The following is a 12,896-nucleotide window of genomic DNA, read 5'->3' as shown; positions in this document are numbered from 1 at the left end:
CAAAAACTGAAAAATTGGGCGTGCAAAATTATTCAGCCCCTTTACTTTCAGTGCAGCAAACTCTCTCCAGAAGTTCAGTGAGGATCTCTGAATGATCCAATGTTGACCTAAATGACTAATGATGATAAATACAATCCACCTGTGTGTAATCAAGTCTAGGTATAAATGCACCTGCACTGTGATAGTCTCAGAGGTCCGTTAAAAGCACAGAGAGCATCATGAAGAACAAGGAACACACCAGGCAGGTCCGAGATACTGTTGTGAAGAAGTTTAAAGCCGGATTTGGATACAAAAATATTTCCCAAGCTTTCAACATCCCAAGGAGCACTGTGCAAGTGATAATATTGAAATGGAAGGAGTATCAGACCACTGCAAATCTACCAAGACCTGGCCGTCCCTCTAAACACTTTCAGCTCATACAAGGAGAAGACTGATCAGAGATGCAGCCAAGAGGCCCATGATCACTCTGGATGAACTGCAGAGATCTACAAATGTAAATCAAAACTTTTGACCCTACAAACTTATTCAGTCCAAAAAGGTGGCAAGTCTAATGGTCACTTAATGGACGCTGTCGTCTCGTTCTTATCCGATGCTTAGATATTGAGATATTTCCTTATGCTAACAACCCTGTTAAAGATCTGGTATGTGGCTATCGTTAATGGTTCATGACGAGGGGGGGTGTTGTTTCTCCTATCAAGGTGATTTGCACATTTTCATCATATTGAGATAGATATGATGGCATTGGCATCATATTGAGATATGATGGTAGGGACATTTAAAGTTAACATTAAGCTTAAACCAATCTCATAATTTAGGCTGAGGAAAGGGGCAAGCGTTATTAGCCTAGTGCATAGCAGATCAGAAATGGGTCATGACAAAGCTGTAATTACTGAAGGTCATAACATTTGGTACAATTATATTATTTATGCAGCCATTTCAAGGCCTACTGAAAATGACCAACAAAACCCCCAAAGGTTAATTTAAAGGGGCAATCAGCTGTTCAAACAATAAAGCAGACACCCCACCACTGTTTTGGTAAACTACTGACCATCCATGATATCAAAATTATAGTTTAAACCATGTTTTGAGGCTATACAGTGTTTGTTTACAATTACATTGTTTATCAACATGAGCAAAACAAGCTTAGATTGGGGCTCTGGTGGGGTATGACAGTTGAACTAAGCTCCTGGAGTCATTTCTAAAAGTTATATTGTTCAAGAATAAATGGGTATATATCATTAACTGAAAAGTCCAAAAATGGATGTAACAATCACAGAATTGTAATTGTAAAGATCCAAAACCAATGTGCCTCCAAAACCAATGAGTCACATGTAACAACCTAGTGTGTTCCAGACAATGTCAGCTCTGTGATAGTATGTATGAGCTAACTGCAGTAAAATGTTGGTTCATTGACTCACTCAATGTTTCCCAGAGTGAAATATATTTTCATTATACCTGTATGCAACTTAAAATTAGGCAATGATTTAATTTTGTTGTATAGGAACCAATTTAATCTCTGGAAGTATCTACCAAAACATTTTACAGTCCAACTACAAATGTGCGAGACATACATTTGAATGTCAATTTTGTATAATTTTTCTGTCTCAGTGTTGCCAAGATCAGGTGCCTGGCAATATTGACAATAACCTGGGTCACCACTCCCATCTAGTGGTGAACACCATCAGTTACTAGACCCTCAGGGCTCCATGTCATGTGTCACATTTGATTTAATCCCAGCATGTTTCTTCTTGTATTAGCATTATGTCTGTGTGTTTGTCACTGTTATGGATGTTCTGTGTATTGGAAATATACATAAGGACAAATATTTGTCTAAAAAAATGCACTGTGAAAACACACTGTACTACTGGTTATTAAACACAGTCTTATGTAGGGGCATTATATAACATTATCAATTATCTTTTTGCTCTATTATCCCCTGCAGAGGGAGCACTCAGTCCAAGAGCATGAACTTTTGACATGCAATTATGAATGACCTGGAATTTACCTTTTTATGTCCCATGTCCACAACAAATTCAAGGAAAAGTAAAGCATTATACTGAGCCATGAGTCCATGGAACTCCCTTCCATCTTATATAATACAAGTGAATAGCAAACCTGGGTCCAAAAAAACGAATAAAGCAACACCTCACGGCACAACGCCTCTCCCCCACGTGACCTACTTGTGTGTATGTACTGACATGTACGAGTACCTAATAGATGCACACACACTAGATGTTAATGTTTTTAAATCAATGTAAATTGTAAAGTATTTTGTCTAATGTCTTTTTAGTTCTCTGTCGGATCAGAGTAAGACTAGCTGTCACCATTGATGTCAACTAATGGGGAGCCTCTTTTTTTAAATGCCTTAGTTGATAAGTGCCATGTGTATCTGCACACGGTTACAATGCCATCATTTTATAGCTTGTGGATTCATGGAGATGGTTCATAATCATAATCTGCGTCCCAAATTGACACAGCCTCTGCGTCCCAAATTGACACGGGGTTATGTGTTCACACTTACAATTTCTCTTTCTGCCCATCAACAGGTAGGTGAGGGAGAAAACTGTCTAAAATATCCCGTGTTTCTGAATTTTTCAGTCTACCCTGCAATATACAATCGTCAGGACCAGGAACATCTTCCTCCTCATGCACAGACCTAGCATGACAAGAACCCAAGGAAACAACGGTATCAGCCAAAATAACAGGTTTTACTGGCGCACCACTGTATATGGACCTTGAAACTTGGCTTGAAAAGGAGAACCAACAATTGGCAGCAGAGCAAGAACCTGGTCACCCGGACTAAAGTGACGAGGCTCAGTTAGGCGATCAAATATGCCCTTCATCCTCTCCTGTGAAGATGATAACTTCTCTTGAGCCATTTCATCAGCGGCGTACAGGCGTCGCCGGAAATCACACTCATACGATAACAGGGACTTAGGAGGCTCGGGAGACTTCCAGTTATCTTGGAGAACAGATAAGTCCACACACCCTATGTCCAAATACAAGGTCATTTGGACTGAAACCCGTGCCCTCATGTGAAACTTCCCTAGCGGTTAACAGTAACCAAGGCAACCCCTCCTCCCAATCCTTATCCATCTAGTACAATAAGCTCTCAACAAAGACTTAAGTGTTTGATGGAAACGTTCCAGTGCTTCTTGACTTTGCGCGTGATAGGCGCTAGACAAATTGTGTTTAATATGGAGCTGTTGAAGAACCTGAATAAACAGATTAGAGGTGAAATCGGATCCTTGATCACTGAATGACCTTAGGGATTCCAAACAATGAGAAACTGAGTCAAAGCTTTTACCACAGACTTAGTCGTGATAGATCGGAGAGGATAGGCAGCAGGAAACCTAGTGGTCTGACACATCACAGTGAACAGGTAACTGCTACCCTTTTTAGAACGAGGCAGAGGACCCACAGTCAATAATCAGATACTCAAAATTTTGGCTGAGTACAGGAATAGGAAACAAGGGTACCGGCTTAATAGCTTGATTAGGCTTACCAGTTATTTGACAGGTGTGACAAGTTAAATAAAATCAGAAACATCAGTCTTTAATCTAGGCCAAAGGAAATGTCTTAATATGAGATTGTAGGTTTTCCTCACCCCCATATGTCCAGCAACGTCACTGTGAGAAGTTTCCAACACCAACTCACAAAGCTTAACTGGTACAACAACCTGACTAATTGCCACCCCCAGAAAACTACTATCATGAGACACCCACTTTCTCATCAGGACATCCTCTTGGAGAAAATAGCCATGGGCGACATCTCCCAACTCTTCTACATGCACAATTTGGTCACGCAACTCTTCTAACGTGGGGTCATCCCGTTGCGCATTGATTAGATCTGAGCGGGTTACAGATAACGGGATAACAGGGAAAACAGTGACATACTTCTTTGTATTATTATCATTAGTCGGTGCAGTGACCAGTTCACCACGACTCATAGAATGTGTCACTGCACACGCAGAGAACACCTCTGGGAAACTCTGTACACTCATCAGGAATCCCAACAAATGACAGCTTAGTGGAAACCACTAGAGATGGAAAGACGACAGGCCATACACGCTCACCAGCCAAGTTATTCCCAAGGATAACGTCAATACCCTCAATAGGCAACGAAGGACGCACCCCCACAACAACTTCACCAGCTCACAATCCAACATCAGTTTATGCAATGGAACTGACATAGAGTGTCCAAACCTATTCCCCTAATTAGAACACTATTCCCCAAATCAGTCTCAGCAGTAAAGGGTAACACAGACTCCAACACAAATGATTCAGAGGCACCAGTGTCTCTCAGGATCTTCACTGGCACTAGGTCTTTACTTCCTAACAGACACAAAACCTTCCGTAATGAAAGGTAAATAGTCCGGATCAATATGGACTCACATTCTCCTGGGCCTGAGGAAATGAGTCATGAGTGAACTGATGTGGAACAGTTGCAGCTAACACTGTAGGCTTAGATTTAGCGTAAGCACCCTTTGACCTGAGAAGTGGACATTCGTTTTTCCAATGACCTGAACCTTGACAGTAGTGACACTCCTGCCCAAAGTCAGCTTTACCATGGGAGTCAGGTTCAACCCTAGTTGAATAGAACTCTGCCCCGAGAACCAAAGTATCTCGGTGAGCGAAGCCCAAATCTATCCGAACGCCCCCACTCTTTCCGAATACGGGGCTCTGCAAAGACACTTTTGTGAGTCAACACATACTCGTCCGCCAAAACCGCAGCTTCAGCAACATTCTTTACTTTCTGTTCATTAATATACACCAATTGTTGCATTCATCCATTTTGGGGTTCTATGGACTTCACCAAGTGAGATGCTAACTGAATATGTAATCATTAAAAAATGAATTTAACACAGTACTGCAATGTTGAGACAGGCAGCCCAATTCTGATATTCTTTTCAGTAATTGGTATTTTGACCAATCACAACAGATCTTTTCACATCGGATCTTTTTCTGCGCTGATCTGATTGGTCAAAAGACAACTTAGTGAAAAAAGATCCGAATTTGGCTGCCTGTGTAAACACAGCCTTTCATTCATAATTTGAGGGCCTAGTTTTACCCTAATAAAGGGGCCTGAATCTCATACACTTCACTTTGAACCAAAACCACACCCATGATTTTCATATTTCCCTACATGCTCTATTGCAGGTTGATTTTTTGAATTGTTTGTGCATGTACATTGATTGATTGATTGAGTCGTTATTCTTATACTACTCAAATATAAATCCAATATGTTACTTGGACTTATTACACCCATTACTGAAATGCTTGTTCCAGTTTAGACGCTTTAGATAGTCTCATAGCATAGTCTTCCCAACCCTGGCAGTCATTCTAAATAAAGGTTGTGGGTGACATTTTGGGGGGAAATACCCACACTGAGTAGATTCCAATTGGAATCACTGTTCAATCCTGCATAAAGTGACTTGCAGGCCTGATGTGGTCTGTAAACCATGAGTTTCAGTCCATTGTATTACACTCAGAATAAAAGGTTTAGATAAAAGGGGTACAAACACATTTCACTTTAATGGTACCTTGTAACTTCTTAAAACATGGTTGGTTAAGGGCTTGTAAATTAAGTATTTCACTTCCTTCAACCAGCATTTATAGAAAATCTGGGCATTTTGCTATTTGCTACCTTTAGCTATTAGTGCATAATTGTACCCCAGTTCATATCTCAACCACATCAGGCCTGCAAGTAGGGTTGCAAAATCCAGTGACTTTCCCAAAATGCCCAGATTTTCTAAAAATGCTGGTTGAAGAATTTCAGAATTCCTGCTTCAGTTTCCAGGAAAATTCCAAGCAGGATTTGTGGAAAACCTGGGAATTTTGGGAAATCAAACCAACTTTTATTTGTCACATGCGTCAAATTCAACAGGTTTCACCTTACAGTGAAATGCTTACTTTGCTAACTGATGTGTAATTCCTATTGGAATCCCATCCAGAGTCAGGATATTCAACAGCTGGAATTTTTATTCACGGGCAACGTTCATTCAGAATGAGTGCCAGGGTTAGGAACATTGTGAGGAGACTACCGAAGGCATTTAAACTGGAGCAAACATTTCAGTAACGGATGAAAAAAAAAACTAAATGATTGGATTTGTTTAGAATAATCTATGTTATTCATCTTTGTGTAGCATAAGAAAAACCTATAGAGTCAATTGACGCAGTAGTGTGTCAGTCTAATTAACATAATACAAAAATCCCCATCAAAATCTATCTGATTAAGCTAGAGATGGTTTTTATTTTATTTTTCATATCGGCCGCATACACTGATGTCGGCCTTCCGCATCTGCTGTGGTAGGTTTGTCAGACCAGGAGACATCCTGAAAATCAGTTGCCCCTCTAATGTACCCTGCACACACAACCCATGTAAAATTCCGGGTCTCTGGCAGCAGTTGGAACCGGCAATCTGCAGTCAAGAACACAAAGTTCAGCTAAGCCTATGCTGCCCTTCAGCCCCTTTACTTTTTGTCCCTGATGGAGACATGGATCACCCCAGAGAACACTGCTACTCCAGCTGCTCTTTCTTCATCTGACTATGTTTTCTCTCATAGTCCGAAAGCATCTGGTTGTCGTGCTGGTGGCATGGGTCTACTCATTAGTGGAGATTTTCTCTATCTCTCACCTGTCCATCTCCTCATTTAAATTCCATGCTGTCACTGTCACTTGTCCACTCAAGCTTAACATTATTGTCATCTATCATCCACCAGGTGCACTTGGAGAGTTCGTCAATGAGCTTGACACTTTGATAAGCGCATTTCCTGACGATGGCTCACCGCTCTTCATACTTGACGACTTCAACCTCCCGACTTCTGCCCTCCTTGCCTCTTTTGACCTTACCCTTTCCCAATCCCCTCCAACTCAAAGCAGGCCGTATGCTTGACCTCATCTTTACTAGAGGCTGCTCGCATACTAAACTCACTGTACCCCCCAACCAGGTCTCTGATCACTACTTTGTTTCCTTTTCAGTCTCCCTTTCCTCCAGCCCGAACCACTCAGCTCCTACCCAGATGAATGTGACGATCAACACTGATCACGGAACGGCTGCTGACTACCCTAGGAACCCAATCTTTGCTCTCTCTTCTCCCTGAGGGTTCTGCCTCTCGACTGAAGCACACTCCTCCCTTTCCACATCCTACCCCAGTCTGTAACTCCATGCCACTCTGACCCCATGTGGATTCCTCCGACCCCTGCCCGTGGCTAGTTGAATTATTGTGAGCTTACAGTACAGGACTGCGGGCAGCTGAGTGAAACTAAACTTCCGGAAGACCTATCAACCTGTCACTCCCTCCACTCGACTTTCTCTTCCTCTGTATCTGATGGTAAAGCCTCTTTCTACCTCTCTATATTTCAAGCATCTACCTCTAACCCTAGGAAACTCTGTGCCACTTAAAACTTCTTAGGGATAGCCCCCTTTTATCAATTTTCACCTAAATGACATACCCAAATCTAACTGCCTGTAGCTCAGACCCTGAAGCAAGGATATTCTTGGTACCATTTGAAAGGACACACTTTGAAATTTGAAGTGACTGTAGGAGAATATAACCCAATAGATCTAATAGAATAACATACAAAGAAGAAACAACCAGTGTTTTTTTTACCACCATCTTTGAAATGTAAGAGATCTGTTATAGCCATCACTCCGGTTGTAATGCCGATAGTGTCCACAAGATGACAGCAGTGTATGTGCAATGTTTCAGATGGATTACTTGGAGTATGACTGAGACTTTTAGTGTGAAGTCCCCATGTACATTTGGGCAAAATGTGAAAGAGACATTTGCATTCATATTCCATTTTTCTGCAAGAATATCATCAAATCTCTATACTTGGACTTTGTTGTAGGCTTTCCAAGTATTACTAGCCATATTATAAGTTCAACATTTGCAAAACAGCCAGTTTTCATAACTTCATAACTCTGAATATCCTTATAATTTTTGTCCAAAATGAAAATGCATTCTGTCATACAAGGTTAGAAGCTACATTTTACAACATATACAGGGTTTCCGGGTTCTCCCGTAAAGCCCGGCTCATTGGTTATCTAGCTAGCTTTGTTTGACCCCAAATGGTGCTTTGACAAAGATACAATTTGACAAAGATACAAGAGTTGGCCTGGCGTGCTATGAAGGCGTGCTATGAAGGCGTCGCTCTCTGACCAAATATGGTGTCCTATAGGATATAGTACACCCCTAATGAAATAGTGAAGTCTTGTTACCTTCTAGGATCTCTGAGGAATAGATACGAATGTGATTTTACTCGTTGAAACTACATTGAGGGTGAGATTTTCACAGATTTCTTTCTTTGAAAATTGAACAAGTGGAAATACAAAATCAATCGTGCATGCTATATGGACCTTTAAGGATAGGAACAATTATTTTATCTCACAAAATGACACTTCATGTTATCTCTGGGACCCTTTGGATGATAAATCAGAGCAATATTTCAGAATGTAAGTACACATTTCACCTTCAGAGATGAATTTATCAAACCTATAGCATTGAAAAAAGTATTTTGTAATTAGGAGCTCTCCTCAAACAATAACATGGCATTTTTAAAAAAAAAGTAGTAGCTACTGTAAATTGGACAGTGTAGTTATATTAACAAGAATTTAAGCTTTCAGCCAATATAAGACACTTCTATGTACCGACATTTTTTGTTACTCTAAAATCTGGAATCTTGATATAATGCGCTGCATGACTTACAACTGTCCCGTTGACGGAACACTGATCCTTAACCTGTTTAAGCTTACCCCCTACTTCAACATTTCAGCGTCCTGCTACTCATGCCAGGAATATAGTATATGCATATGATTAGTATGTGTGGATAGAAAACACTCTGACGTTTCTAAAACTGGTTAAATCACGGCTGTGACTTATAACAGAACGTGCGTTTCATCGAAAAGCGCAAGAAAATCTGATCACTGAAAACTGGAAAATATATCAATGCGCCACTTGCATGTATTGTGTATTGGAAAGCAAATTAAATGGGGCTGAGATTACAAGTCCTACAGCTTCCACACAATGTCGCCAGTCTTGTCATTTGCCTGGGCTTTGTTTCTTGGTCAAACGAGTAGGAGAGAGCCCATTTCTTCCGGTCTCCGACAGGATGTTTTGGATGAGAAATATCCGGACATGATTTCAAGACGTGGAGCTATTAAATACACATCGCCCCGTGATCAATTTGATAGATTATTAACGTTTACTAATACCTAAAGTTGGATTACAAAAGTATTTCAAAGTGTTTTGTGAAAGTTTATCGTCAACTTTTTTAACTAAAAAAAATGACGTTGCGTTTTAAAACGCTGTTTTTTCCTTGATCACACAGTCTTCATAGATCGATATTTAGGGTATATATGGACCGATTTAATCGGGAAAAAAAGACCCAATAGTGATGTTTATGGGACATCTAGGAGTGCCAACAAAGAAGATTGTCAAAGGTAAAGAATGTTTTATATTTTATTTCTGCGTTTTGTGTAGCGCCGGCTACGCTAATTATTCTGTTTACGAATTTATCAAACCTATAGCATTGAAAAAAGTATTTGTTTAGGAGCTCTTTGGATATTTCGGGGTGTTGCATGCTATCAGATAATAGCTTCTCATGCTTTCGCCGAAAAGCATTTTAAAAATCTGACTTGTTGGCTGGATTCACAACGAGTGTAGCTTTAATTCAGTACCCTGCACGTGTGTTTTAATGAACGTTTGAGTTTTAACGCGTGCTATTAGCATTTAGCGTAGCGCATTTGCATTTCCAGATGGCTAGATGGGACGTCTACGTGTCGGGTGCGCTTAAGAAGTTAAGATGTTTTATTAATCCTTCTCCCTCTCATGGACGACATGGTCAACCACTTTGAAAAAAAAGGTTGGCTACATCCTCTACTCATTCACTCAGCCTATTGAGTCCACTGGTCTCACTCACAAAGAACTACCCTATGCCTTGACCTCTTTCTCTAGTTGACATCCTGCGACTAGTGAGGTCTGACCGCCCGACAACCAGCCAGCTCAACTTCATCCCCTCCTCCCTTCACCAGATCATCTCTGGAGACCTTCTCTCATTCCTCATGGTCCTTCTGTAGCTCTTCATGGCGCATTTGTCAACAGGGTAGTGGGTTCGATCCCCATGGGACCACCCATACTGACCATGACTGGTTGCATAAAAGCGTCTGATAAATGGCATATATTATTATTATTATTATTATTATATATTACTTCACTCAACAACGCATCCCTGACCACTGGTTGCATCCCCTCTGACTTCAATATGGCCCGAGTTGCTCCCCTCCTCAAGAAATAAACACTTGACTCAAAACACTTGAGCGTGCTGTCTGATCAACCTTCTCGTCATCTCTCTCAGAACGATTTTCTTGACCACTCAGGCTACAAGACAGGACACTCAACCGAGACTGTTCTTCTGTGTCACGGAGGCTTTCTGCACTGCCAAAGCTCTCTCCTCTGTTCTCATCCCCCTAGATCTATCTGCTGCCTTTGACACCGTGAACCATCAGATCATCCTTGCCACCCTCTCAGGGCTGTGCGTCTCAGAACCCAGAACCAACTATGCCCCCCCCCCCCACTTCTCAGATTCAGCAGTAGTGCTAACAGACATTACTGCAGTGTCCTCTGCTGGACCAACTGTTCTGGAAACAACTCCAGTAATGTTCTAAAATAAAGTATAAAAAACTGTTGTTTTAAACCTCTGAAGTCAGCTGAAAATTAACTTAACCTCAACATCTAATAATTGTTGCGCGGGTGTGTAGACAGCATTACATTTCGCTTGGTTACAACACCGCTACGTCTGTATAAACGGGGCTAGCCATCATAGTTCCCAAGCTATTGCTTGCTGTAGCACGCACATATGTCTTGATTACATAAACAACACCTTGATTACATAAACTATTTGATTTAATTAAATAAAAATGGATGCACACTACCATATGCATACATATCTATGTTTCACTGTCTATCATCTTCTTGTTGTACTGTATCCATACATTTTTTTAACTAATTACTGTACTGTATCCAAAAAATGTAGACTAATTACCTCTTCCTAAATGCATTTCTCAGTCTCCCTTGTCCACATAGTCGATTGTGTGCCTTGACGGGCCAAGCATGAAAATCTAGCTGTGGACATTGACCATCCCCTTGCCCTGAGCCACATCACATCCACTGTTGAGTAAGTGCTCTGTCCTATTCAGGGCTGCTGTGGTGTTGTTGCCATAGTCTTCCATTTCTATTGTATGAGACTACCTATTCATCAGGAAGCAATATATCACATATCGGCTGCTACGCACTTTCAACACATGACTACGTACTTCTCAAAATTCTGTAATCGCCTTTTTGGATGTGTGTGCAGACTTGCTTAGATAGTTGCTACCAGAGCAATATTATGTATGTACACAAATCTGCTCCACCCAAAGTGCACAGCTAGCACAGAAGCACATTCAATTCCACATTGGAGTTCCACACTCAATTTTCAAGCATAATTCAGAATTACCTGGCACATTAAAATGTGAATATACTCCTTGGTATGAATATATCCCTTGGGGAGGCGGATAAAGAACGGATAGTGTGAGACTATAGTGGGGGAGTAGATCTGAGGGGAGAAGTGCCATAGGTATGAGGGGGCATGGAGAGGAGTGAAGTGTATGAGGGTCTTAGGCACGAGAGTAATAGAGAAATACCATACCATCCAGTTTATTCTCCTTTTTACATAAGTGAAGTCCTATAACACGCCATTAACCTTGCCACTGCTACACAAACCATACTTTTCAAATCCCATCGGTCTGCCTCCATGCCAATTCTCAGGCCATGTATAACACACCTACGATGTGGTAATTCAATGCCACACTGAACAGTCTTACATTTCTACATGACAGCCATTCATTCAAAGCAGCCATCATGGCAGCATCTTACCCTGTCAGTGGCTATCCACGATTAGGGACGTCAGTATAGATAGCACATGGAGGAATCTTCACTGCAGAGCATGCACTGAGGGGTGGTGCTTAGTGGAGGTGCCACATAGCGCCATCCTTCGTCGTCAGGTCTCCCTTGAAAAATAGGTATTTTGATCTCATTTGGACTAAGATAGAGTTAAATAAAAAAATGTGAAGGGTATCCGTGGTAGTAAGAATCCAGCCAGGGAACCCAGTCAAGGGCCCATGTTGAAGCTACAATGAAGAGAAGGCATGGTTTGGTCTTCAAGTCTTCAACAGCTGTTTAGATCCAGGGAGGAATTGCAGGGAAATCCACTGGGAGTCTGAGAAAACAAAATCCACGTGAGGTTCATGTCCACAGAAAATGACAGAAAAGGCTCTTGCAACAACACCATAAACCCATGTGCACCACCATTGCTCTCTCTCTCTGAGCCTCCCTCTGCAATTCAATCCTTTATCGCTCTATTTCTGTCCTTCTCTCTGATGCTCACTCATACTTCCACTTCAGTGCCCCCTCTCTTTCTCTCCCTATTCTCAGCTGTGTCTCAGCGTTATGCTCAGCCTGTGCCCAGCGGATGTAAAACATGTGTTCAGGGTGGGGGTTGGGGACTGCTGACTTCATAGGTGGCACGTTCTGCTACTGCAAGGCGGGTGAGGATAGCCGTTGCATTTTGGACTATTTTAATGAGAGTGACCATGATAGACTTAAGTTTCCTCCAAAGCTACTTCAAAATCACAATACATACATAATACTTTACATGAGAAGGGATAGGATAGGATAAGTAATCCTTCTCACCCCCCTTTAAGATTTAGATGCACTATTGTAAAGTGACTATTCTACTGGATGTCATAAGGTGAATGCACCAATTTGTAAGTCGCTCTGGATAAGAGCGTCTGCTAAATGACTTAAATGTAAATGTAAATGTAAGGGCAATTATTGTAACACTGCGTCAAAATGT

The 12,896-nt window shown here is 41.3% G+C and overlaps 1 protein-coding gene across 1 annotated transcript in view; it reads right to left on the bottom strand.

The window, feature by feature from the left end:
• LOC118386465 (nck-associated protein 5-like) overlaps positions 1-12,439 on the bottom strand; it is a 101,442-nt gene extending 89,003 nt beyond the window's left edge. The window contains exon 1 of the mRNA XM_035774196.2: positions 11,918-12,439. The gene's annotated coding sequence lies outside the window, so the exon portion shown is untranslated. The remainder of the gene's footprint in view (positions 1-11,917) is intronic.
• Positions 12,440-12,896: the final 457 nt, after the last annotated feature.

The sequence above is a fragment of the Oncorhynchus keta genome, chromosome 7 (genome assembly GCF_023373465.1).
Source record: "Oncorhynchus keta strain PuntledgeMale-10-30-2019 chromosome 7, Oket_V2, whole genome shotgun sequence".
In the NCBI taxonomy this organism is placed as follows: Eukaryota; Metazoa; Chordata; class Actinopteri; order Salmoniformes; family Salmonidae; genus Oncorhynchus; species Oncorhynchus keta.
The sequence above is the reverse complement of the archived record's forward strand: the minus strand, read 5'-3'. Positions and strand labels throughout refer to the sequence as shown.